Source organism: Styela clava, chromosome 12 (assembly GCF_964204865.1).
Source record: "Styela clava chromosome 12, kaStyClav1.hap1.2, whole genome shotgun sequence".
In the NCBI taxonomy this organism is placed as follows: domain Eukaryota; kingdom Metazoa; phylum Chordata; class Ascidiacea; order Stolidobranchia; family Styelidae; genus Styela; species Styela clava.
In genome coordinates, this window is record NC_135261.1 from 17,798,351 (window position 1) to 17,807,706 (window position 9,356).

At 36.4% G+C, this 9,356-nt stretch overlaps 1 long non-coding RNA gene across 1 annotated transcript; it reads left to right on the forward strand.

The window, feature by feature from the left end:
- Nucleotides 1–1,225, forward strand: LOC120329395 (uncharacterized). The gene is made up of 2 exons (XR_005567741.2): nucleotides 1–605; nucleotides 829–1,225. It is a non-coding gene; the product is annotated as an uncharacterized LOC120329395 (long non-coding RNA).
- The last annotated feature ends 8,131 nt before the right edge of the window (nucleotides 1,226–9,356 follow it).

Genomic DNA, 9,356 nt, shown 5'->3' on the forward strand with positions numbered 1-9,356 from the left:
AATGCCCACGAGTTCAAGACGTCCCATTCACTAACCATTTAGGACAAAGTAATTACAGTTTTAGTTGCTTCATTGTTGATTACGAAAAATCACCATTTTAATGTAATAAAGGGGTTTTTGTAATCTAGGGAATTATTAACATCAGTGAATACAAAGTAAACATCCATCATTAACACTCCCAATTTCTGTGTGAAGTTCTGTACACACCCCTGTATTTCTGTACCCATTTGCGCCTTTGTGATATGTTTTGGGGGAATTGATTCTGTGTCGTCTGTAGTGCATGTCAATAATAGGGTAAAGATAGCGCTTGTCCGCTTCTCTATTTGCTTTAACAATTGCACCAGACCAGCTATTGCACTCGGTCGGGATTGGATAGATCTAAGTGGATGTTTTCGTTCAAAAACTATCGTTCCAGGTGAAAGTAATACTGGGTGATGCACATGAAGTTATACCAAAATTAAAGGAGAATTACGGAATAGAAAGAATCGACTTGGTGTTAATCGATAACGACCCACCAAATTATAAAAAAGAATTGATTGAATTGCTTGACACAGGATTAATTCAAAAGGGAACTGTCGTTGTTGCTGATAATGTAACGTATCCAGGTATTTATATTTATTCTATTTAGAGATATTTCTCTAATCCTTGGCCACAGATTACTTCATATACTTTACCATTGCAAACACTCAACCTACACCAACTATAACTTGAAATTGGATCATTACTTCTCCTAGCTGAAAAGTGTCTGGTGTACATTTGAAATACGAGAAACCGTTTGTTCTACTTTCTTAGCAATAAATAAATATTTTGATACACTATTTTTACTAGAGGCCAGCGATTACGTCAACTTCGTAAGAAAGCATGAACAATTTGAGAGCACCTTGTTCGAGACGCATCTGCAGTATAGGCCACACATCCGAGACGGAATGGAGAAATCTACCTACTTGGGTTAATTAATGTGTGTTTATAAACATGAATGAAAGCAATGGCTAGGCGATATTCTGATAAAATTAATTCCTTCATTAACAAAATGTTTACTCACCAGTGGCATAGATAAGTAACATTGTGCAATTGGCGTGCCGTATGTCATAATCATATTTTATATATATATAAATATATACTATCGTCACAATAACAGTTCATCATTTGAGCAACATCGATCTATTATCTTGATATAAGACTTAATTTGAAAAAAGAATGTGAAAGAATTTTATAATCATGTGGATGTTGTGCTGTGTATTTAATTAACTTTGGAAACGTTAAAGATTAATGCAAACCGGAAATCGCCTCTTACATAAACAACTTAATGTATTATTGAATCTAATCATAGCTAAATATTTGATTGCCTTAAGCGCCCACCTATGTAATTTTCTGGCACATGACAGAAATAGGCCGATCTATCATCAAATACAGAGCAAAACAAATAATGGGTCGAAGAAATCATTCGTGCAACAGAAATATCATTACGCAAGCTTAAAGACATGATTCAAACTTTTGACGATTATATCATTTCAATGAACGGAGGAAACCAAATATCAATCCCTTTGAGATATTTAGTAGCAACGCCAGAAAAGCATTTGAGGCCGAACGACGTTTGGCCCAAATAACACATTATTTATTAGGTTAAAATGTTATATCCAAAATAGGCCGCGAGCCGAGGCCCTGAAAAACGCCTAGAAAGTGAGCTTCGTAGCGCACATCAGGTAACTACCTGAAAATGATTTTAAAATGTTCCTTAAAAATTTAGTAACAAATATTGTCTTCCCACTTCCAAAAGTTGCACATTTTACAAAAAAGACGCTTTTACTGCAAGAAATATGTGCTACGATCTGTCCTATCAATGAACAATGACTTCTGCACGACGTAACAATTGAATCGAATCAGCTGTTAGCGAGCCGATTAATATTAGTTATTACTGCTCGACCTTGCGTTGAGTTGGGCAGCTTTTCCATAGCCCTGTTTAGTTATTATTAGTTAAGTTATGCTAAGACGTTGTTGAAAAATGTATGAATAAGTTATTAAACACTTGTAGATCTTTACCACTGATATGGGCCGTGAGACGAAGCCTTGAAAACGCCCAGAAAATGAGTTTAGTATCGCACATCTGGTAACTAAATAAATTCTTCAGTTTTGTGTGAAAATGAACATACTGAACGCATTACAGCTTGTTCCAGAAGAGGTTCCCGGAAATTCAATAACCATAAGTTTACAACACATACATAAGAACTATGCAATTCGAGAGCCCTACAGCACACTAACACAAATGTATTCCTGTAATGTTTTGCCTGACCAAAATCGGACTTCCTCAGTCAATCATAATTTATTAGGTAGATTACGAAAATTATGGCATACAAGTAACCAACACCAAAAATACTTTAATTGTGTGACAGGAGTCGCGAGTGACCTCGAAAGCAGCGACACCAACAACGCTGATTCACATTAGCGAATAAATTTTATGTAATAACCACAAGCAGTTTACAACAAGAACAGCATAAAACGCTACATCCATTTTATAGAAGCTATCAAACGTATTTATTCTTAAGCAATGAAGTCACAAATTAACATCGTGAGCACGAAAACACAAATAAATCAGTTATTTCTCACTTAGAAATTTACCGGAAAAGTCAAAAAAATTAAATGAATGTACAATATGTACATGACATAGTGAAGAGATATATTACAATTAGTTTTTTTTTTTTAGTTTATGTGATTATGTATTTGAACAAAGGCAATATTATTTCTAGAAACAGGACTACGGCACTAACAAATGTCCGAAAAAAAAATGATACTTAATAGAACAACTGCAATATCTAATTCACTTTCTTCTGAATTGTTTTCGAAATCCACTATCTCGAAAATCGACTTTTCCTCTATAAGTGTACTGTGATTTTTGCAGTCAATACAAAAACAAAAATCTGTGCAATTCAAGTTGATTTTGGCACACTTGCATAAATTATTTTGACTATTTTTCTTACACTTGCAGTTTGCCAACTCAAGAACTGATTTGAGGGCCACTTGCTTCTTCAGTGAATCATTGTTGGGTGGCAGAGTATAATCGTAAATATATACTACTACGTATAATCCTTATGTTTGCCAGTGTTAAATAGACGTGCCCTGGTATCATTTACATTCTTGATATCCTCTTGATACAGTGAACAAATAAAAAAGTGCTAAAGTATTTCAATATGAATAGCCCATCTAAGCTGTTTGCAACTATTATGATTCTCATATACCTTTACGCTTCAAGACTTCTTGTTTAATCCATTTTATAGCACTGATAGCAGCAGGGATTAGAGCCTGCGTTAGGTCGGATTGGTGGAACATTGCCGTTTTCTTTTGTAGCACAGTATCTAAAATGATGAAGAAAATCATATTTGGAACAGCATGAGTGTAAAAATACCACTAAATACTAACTAATACCTTAAATACATAATGCATTTTATCCGATGTACTCAAATAGCGAATATATGCTCATTGCATGTCTTACAGTTCAGCAGTGTTTGCATACCATTACTAGAATATATCTACACCAAATTTTGATATATCACAGTCTGAAATGCCCTATGACAGTATGAGTATGGACTATAGACTATATTTTAAAACATCAACTGTCTGTCTACAACTTGATTTCTCATCTCTCAATCGTTTCCAATGCTACCTTTCTTTCCACTCCGGAATAACTTATCATTGCTTCCCAGGTTCTTGTCAACTCTATGAATTTAGATTTAGACCAACCGACATTAGTAAAATTGATCATTTTCTTCTCTTTCACACAACCGTGCATTACAGAAACAGCCATTAATTTCTATTTCCAAATATGCTGTGGCCTATATAGTAGTATAAGTCTGCTGAATAGTCAAGAATAGTCATTAAATTAATCATAAACATCTCATGCAAGCCAGAAAATATCGTTGTTTGTGACATAATATTCTAGGTCTAGCCTTCCTTGGAGTTACCGCACCGTACCTATTCAACGTCTTATGAGCTAGTGCTCAACTAAAATTGCTATTTATGGTAAGAATATACAAGTGTTGAATATCTTACTTATACTTTTCAACACCTCCTTAGAATAACTGAACTAACAATAACTGAAAAAAACTATGAAAAGGCTACTCAACGCAAAAGCGAGCAGTAGTAGTAAATCTGATATTCATCCGACCACTGAGGATCCACCTACAGATGACTAATTTCATTGTTACGTCATGCAGAAGTCTGCGTTCATTGGCCCATGATACGGGAAATGCAGAGAAAATAGGACAGATTGTAACGCATATTTATTGTAGTAAAAGCGTCTTTTCTGTAAAACGTGCAACTTTTGGAAGTGGGAACAAGGCAATATTTGTTACTAAATTTCTAAGGAACATTTTAAAATCATTTTCAGGTAGTTACCTTATGTGCGCTACGAAACTGAAAGATAAATGGCCTCGGCTCGCGGCCTAATATTGCTGTCCACAAAAAAAAATTAATGAACGTTTACCATAAATCCATACCATATCTATCATGTTAAAAATATTGCTGAAATATTCAAAAAACTCAATATTAAAATCAGTAAAATGGCCCACGTTCACGTTAAATGATAATCTGAAAAATGAAATTTTTTGGTAGGGTTACCACATTTTTGTGAAGAGCTAATGTTGAAATTGCTTTTTGTTTGAAATTGCTTTGTTCATTCCATTTTCATTTTAGTTAATAATAGGTAATAATGTCCCAGATGAGTATTTCTATGCCCCCCCGCCATAGAAAACACCATTACCTCCGTTGCTCAAAAAATATGAAATTGAAATGATCTAGTTAGGGTTGTGGCTAGAAATGCAGATTACGCTGAAAATTCAAATTTCCAAATAATAACTAACCCGAACCCCAAATTGTTGCATTCTTGGCGGGGGCTTTGTACAAGAGTTCCGTATTTCGCAAGCTTTTGGAAACGGAAATTATAAAGAAATCCATCCTTTCACAATTAACCTATTTTTAAAATGTAGGCATTTTCACAAGATCTTTCATTATTTTAATCATTGAGCTGAAGTTTAAACTTCTCATTACTTCCAAATACCCCGCGTAACATGCACCAAAACATTACATTTTTATAAAGTAAGGTTACGTTACCCTTTTATTCTTTAATCCCTATGCGTTTGCCGATTGAACACCGCAACTAGACTAAGACAATGGTCATTTACAAGAGCTGATCGTCGATAACACGAGAATTTGCCGGATGAAAATCGCTTTTTAGAGAACTTTTATCTGGCTATTGGCAATAAACTGTCCACTATATAATCAAATTAACGATGATGGAAAATATAAAACATAAAACTGCTGGGACGCGTATCTCTTGATAAATGTCCAATAGACGCCGATCTATGATGTCATAATACACCATAACAGCTGATCGTTGATAACACGAGAAATGACACAACATGATATATTTTATTAACAGAGGTCTCAAACTCAATTTACCTGGGGGCTGACGAGACAGAGCCTAAGTGGGTCCGGGCCGCATCAGGTTTTTCACAATAAAAGCATTAAACTTAAAAAGTTGAATGTTTTTCTTTATTTTTCTATTCGCAAAACATCTCAAAACATAAATGTAAGTAATTCCGCGATGGACCTTTCCCCGAGCATCTACTTGTTTATTCCGTAACATTGGCTAATCAGCACGACGCAAAAAGTGACGTAACAATAGACTTTTTCGCAAACGCTCAGACACTTGTCACTCAAAAAGATTTTCAGGCATGTTTGTAAACATTACCTCGTTTTTGCATGCTATTCGTTAGTTTTGGGTTTTGTTTCAGAAATTCAAGTATGAATCAAAGAACTCGATGATCATTCTGATTGCTTGAACGTCGTAGCCTGATTGCAGTAATCAAAAATTAGTCTAGAAATAGCTGTGATAGACTAGGCTAAACTTCTCTACAGGTACTGTTGAAAAACAGGTTGTTGAATGTTTTGAATCAAAATGATGACGTGAAACATATCCCAATTTGTAGGCTTTAACTCGCGAAGCCACCTTTAAAATAAGCACCAAGAATTTGCAATGGTGAGGTATAAGATAATTTTCTTTGGGGTCAAAGGTTCATCGAATATCATTCTTACAGGCACGGTACTAGTAGGTTACCGTACCGCATATGCCTTTCGGGGGATAGAATATAAAATATTTTGTTTTACTTTAGTTGTCCTGATCATATATTAAATGCATCAATCATTCTAACTGAGCTGAGTGACTTACGGGCCGCACTAACATTAATCTTTCATACCAAGGCGGGGGCCACAAACTATCGTCCTGCGGGCCGCAATTGGCCCGCGAGTTTGAGACACCTGTGATAGAACAACAAGCCAGATCTTTTCTGTTTGCCAATTTATGTTTTATTCATCTAGTCTTATTATTCAATAACCTAAGAAATAAAAATGAACCAGTTAGGTCGCAACATGGAGATGGTCCTATCTGGCGTACGTTAGTTTAAGTTTAATTAGATGCCCAGCTCTCACGTGATGCTCTTAACAAAACCAAAACGAGAATATCGGTCGTAGACCGAAGACTTATAGATCGAAACATTAAATAATAACTCGCTAATTATACGACATAATTCATCCAAAATAAATAGGCTTCTGATCCGAGATATGATGAATGCACATGCAATGGAGCAGATTCAATCTCGCCTTCGTGAGATATCGCGTTCATCTAAGAGACAGCCAGACAAATGCTTAGCAACATACTTACCGATCTTAAGATCGATAAGTAATTATACCATATGGGTGTTGTAGGCTACTTACACTACCGCTTCAAAGCAATATAGAACCCGATAGTAAAATGAAGCTGGTATTCGATACAGTATAACGAAACGTGAAGTGCATGGTGAAAGAAGCATATGCCGCATGCGCTAGAATAGTATTATTATGGAACAAGAGAGCTATGCTCAATTATATGAACACGTTTGAAGTAAATGAAAGTAATAGTCTTCTAAAGATTTTTTGGGGCTCCCGAGGTATGCGAACCAAGATGGCGGACATCGGAATGTAATATGTGTACTAGGTTAGGGTTAGGCCATAATTTTAGGTATAAATACTACGGGAGGCTCTTGGCTAGTCTTCGAACTGATAATAGGACTAAAATGAGGAAAATTGGAAAAAAATTATTGCCTAACCCTAACCCAGCGTTTCCCAACCTTTTTTGGTCGCAGACTAATTTCTCACCAGCGAAAACCGTTGCGAACTCAAGGTGCGTTTATTGCAACCGTACTCCATGCGAAGAAGCAATAAAACCAAACACAACGGAATTTGAACGAATTTCAAAATCGGAAATTCGCCACAATTACGCGTCCGTTAAAAGAGCCGACTTTTTTTAGTGTAATGGCCTTTTCCGTCCCACTATTTTCAATCCATGACAACGACGAGAATTTAAAATGTCTTTCTATTTTAATTGGGTTCATGGTAACTCGCCTTGCCAGATTATATTTTGTTTTGATTCGTATTTTCGAATCGTTTTTCGTTTTCGTCTATTCAAATTCAATAAATCTGAGCTATTCGTACAACACTTACGGAAATTCCGGAAAATGCCCTGGTACGTATACTACAGTATCATCCGAAATTTTGCGAATTGCAATTTCTAAAGAAGCGTTTTTAATCGGTCGCGTACAACCATAAAACAAAAGTTATGGGGTTCACCGTTTTATTTTTAATTTAGAAAATTTGGGTTTCTACCATTGACACCTACTATAAAAAAAAATTATTCCTTGTTGTTTGAAATCGCGAAAAACACCACGCGTGTGCTGTGTTTTCGTCAAAAATTCGCAAGTGAGTTGTGAAATCCAATCGTTTTGACCTTTCGCGTCACCTGTTACCAAATTTTCGAATAGTGAATTGCTATTCTAATAGTTGAATATTCGAATATATGCCCAGCCCTACTCAGTAACTAGTAATAATTGACTTGATTAATGTTATGTGGATAAACTTGCGTTTTATGTTTTATGTAAATTTTAACGTAAATCGTAACTTGGCTGATAGTTAATTTTGGCAAAAACGTTTGCGACTCGCAGTGAATTTCTGGCTCGTTGCGGACTAATTCAAACGCTTCGCGGACTCATTTGAGACCGCGGACTCGGGTTGGGAAACACTGCCCTAACCTGTTACCCATGTTACGTTCCGATGTCCGCCATCTTGGTTCGCATACTTCGGGAGCACCGATTTTTTTTTTCTTCAAGCACTGAAAATTTCAGAGCAATTGGTCCAGTAATTAAACGAAAAAGTGACTTTTTAGGATTAGGTAACTAGTGGGCGTGGCTTTCCACACGTTTTCTCACCACTGAGGGGGCGGAGGCACTGCCCTCACCCCAAATGCCACTTGAAAAAATTCCCATTACCCGGGCGAACGCTTTCCCGCACCGAGAACGGAGATGAGATTAACGGCCTCTAAACGCCAAAATCACTCTAGTCTAGTGTGACTAGATCGATAACTTGATTGACAGGTAGCCTACTCCGGCCACTAAAAGCCTGTTTTGTCCCACTTCCAATTTCAACGTGAATTGAAATACCAAGTGATCCAAGTCACTTATCCATTACAGTACCAGGGCAAAATAAAAAAAATATCGATTCCCCGATAATAATATGCGGTACGGTAACTTACAAGGACCCGAAACTCGTTCGCAGAACGGTTCTTCCTTGTCTTATCAGAAATCAATTCATTTCCTCTTATCAAATAAAAAAAATGAGGTAGGCTACAAAATTTATGTTGTTTACATCAGAACTGTAACGAAAAGATGAGAGCGTAATTCACTGCGGTACCGCACGGTACCTCACCAGTACTGCAGTACCTGTTGCTGTATGTAGGCCTGCTATTCGAACGTGGAACTGTTCTTCTCTGGCATATAAAAACTCATTTAATTGCTCTTATCAAAATTAACAAATACAGTAGGCTAAATTTGCTAGAAAACCTACATTATTACAATAGTAAGATCGCGAAAGGAATAAGTCAATTTCACTGTGGTAGGCTACGTTAACTTACCGCAGTACCGTATCTGCCAGACGCTTCTTCTTTGCAAAACCAACTAATTCGATTTATCACGGTATTATAACAGCAGATACCACAGTATACAAATATATTCACACCAAGCGAAGCAGTGCAGTACGGTTTACCGTATCTTTAGCATCACCGGTAACCTCAAAAAACTTACAATTTTTGAGCAACGATTTTCAGAATCCGCCTTCACGCCGACGTTCGATGGCACGTGATCATGCGTCCGCAAAACGTTCGGTGACGTCATAGCAAACAAAACAAATCTCACCGAGGTAACAAAAATATTCGAAATAAATAAAAGTAATAGCCTTCTGGAGAAAAAAAGCAAACCCTAACTACTGAAAATTTCAAA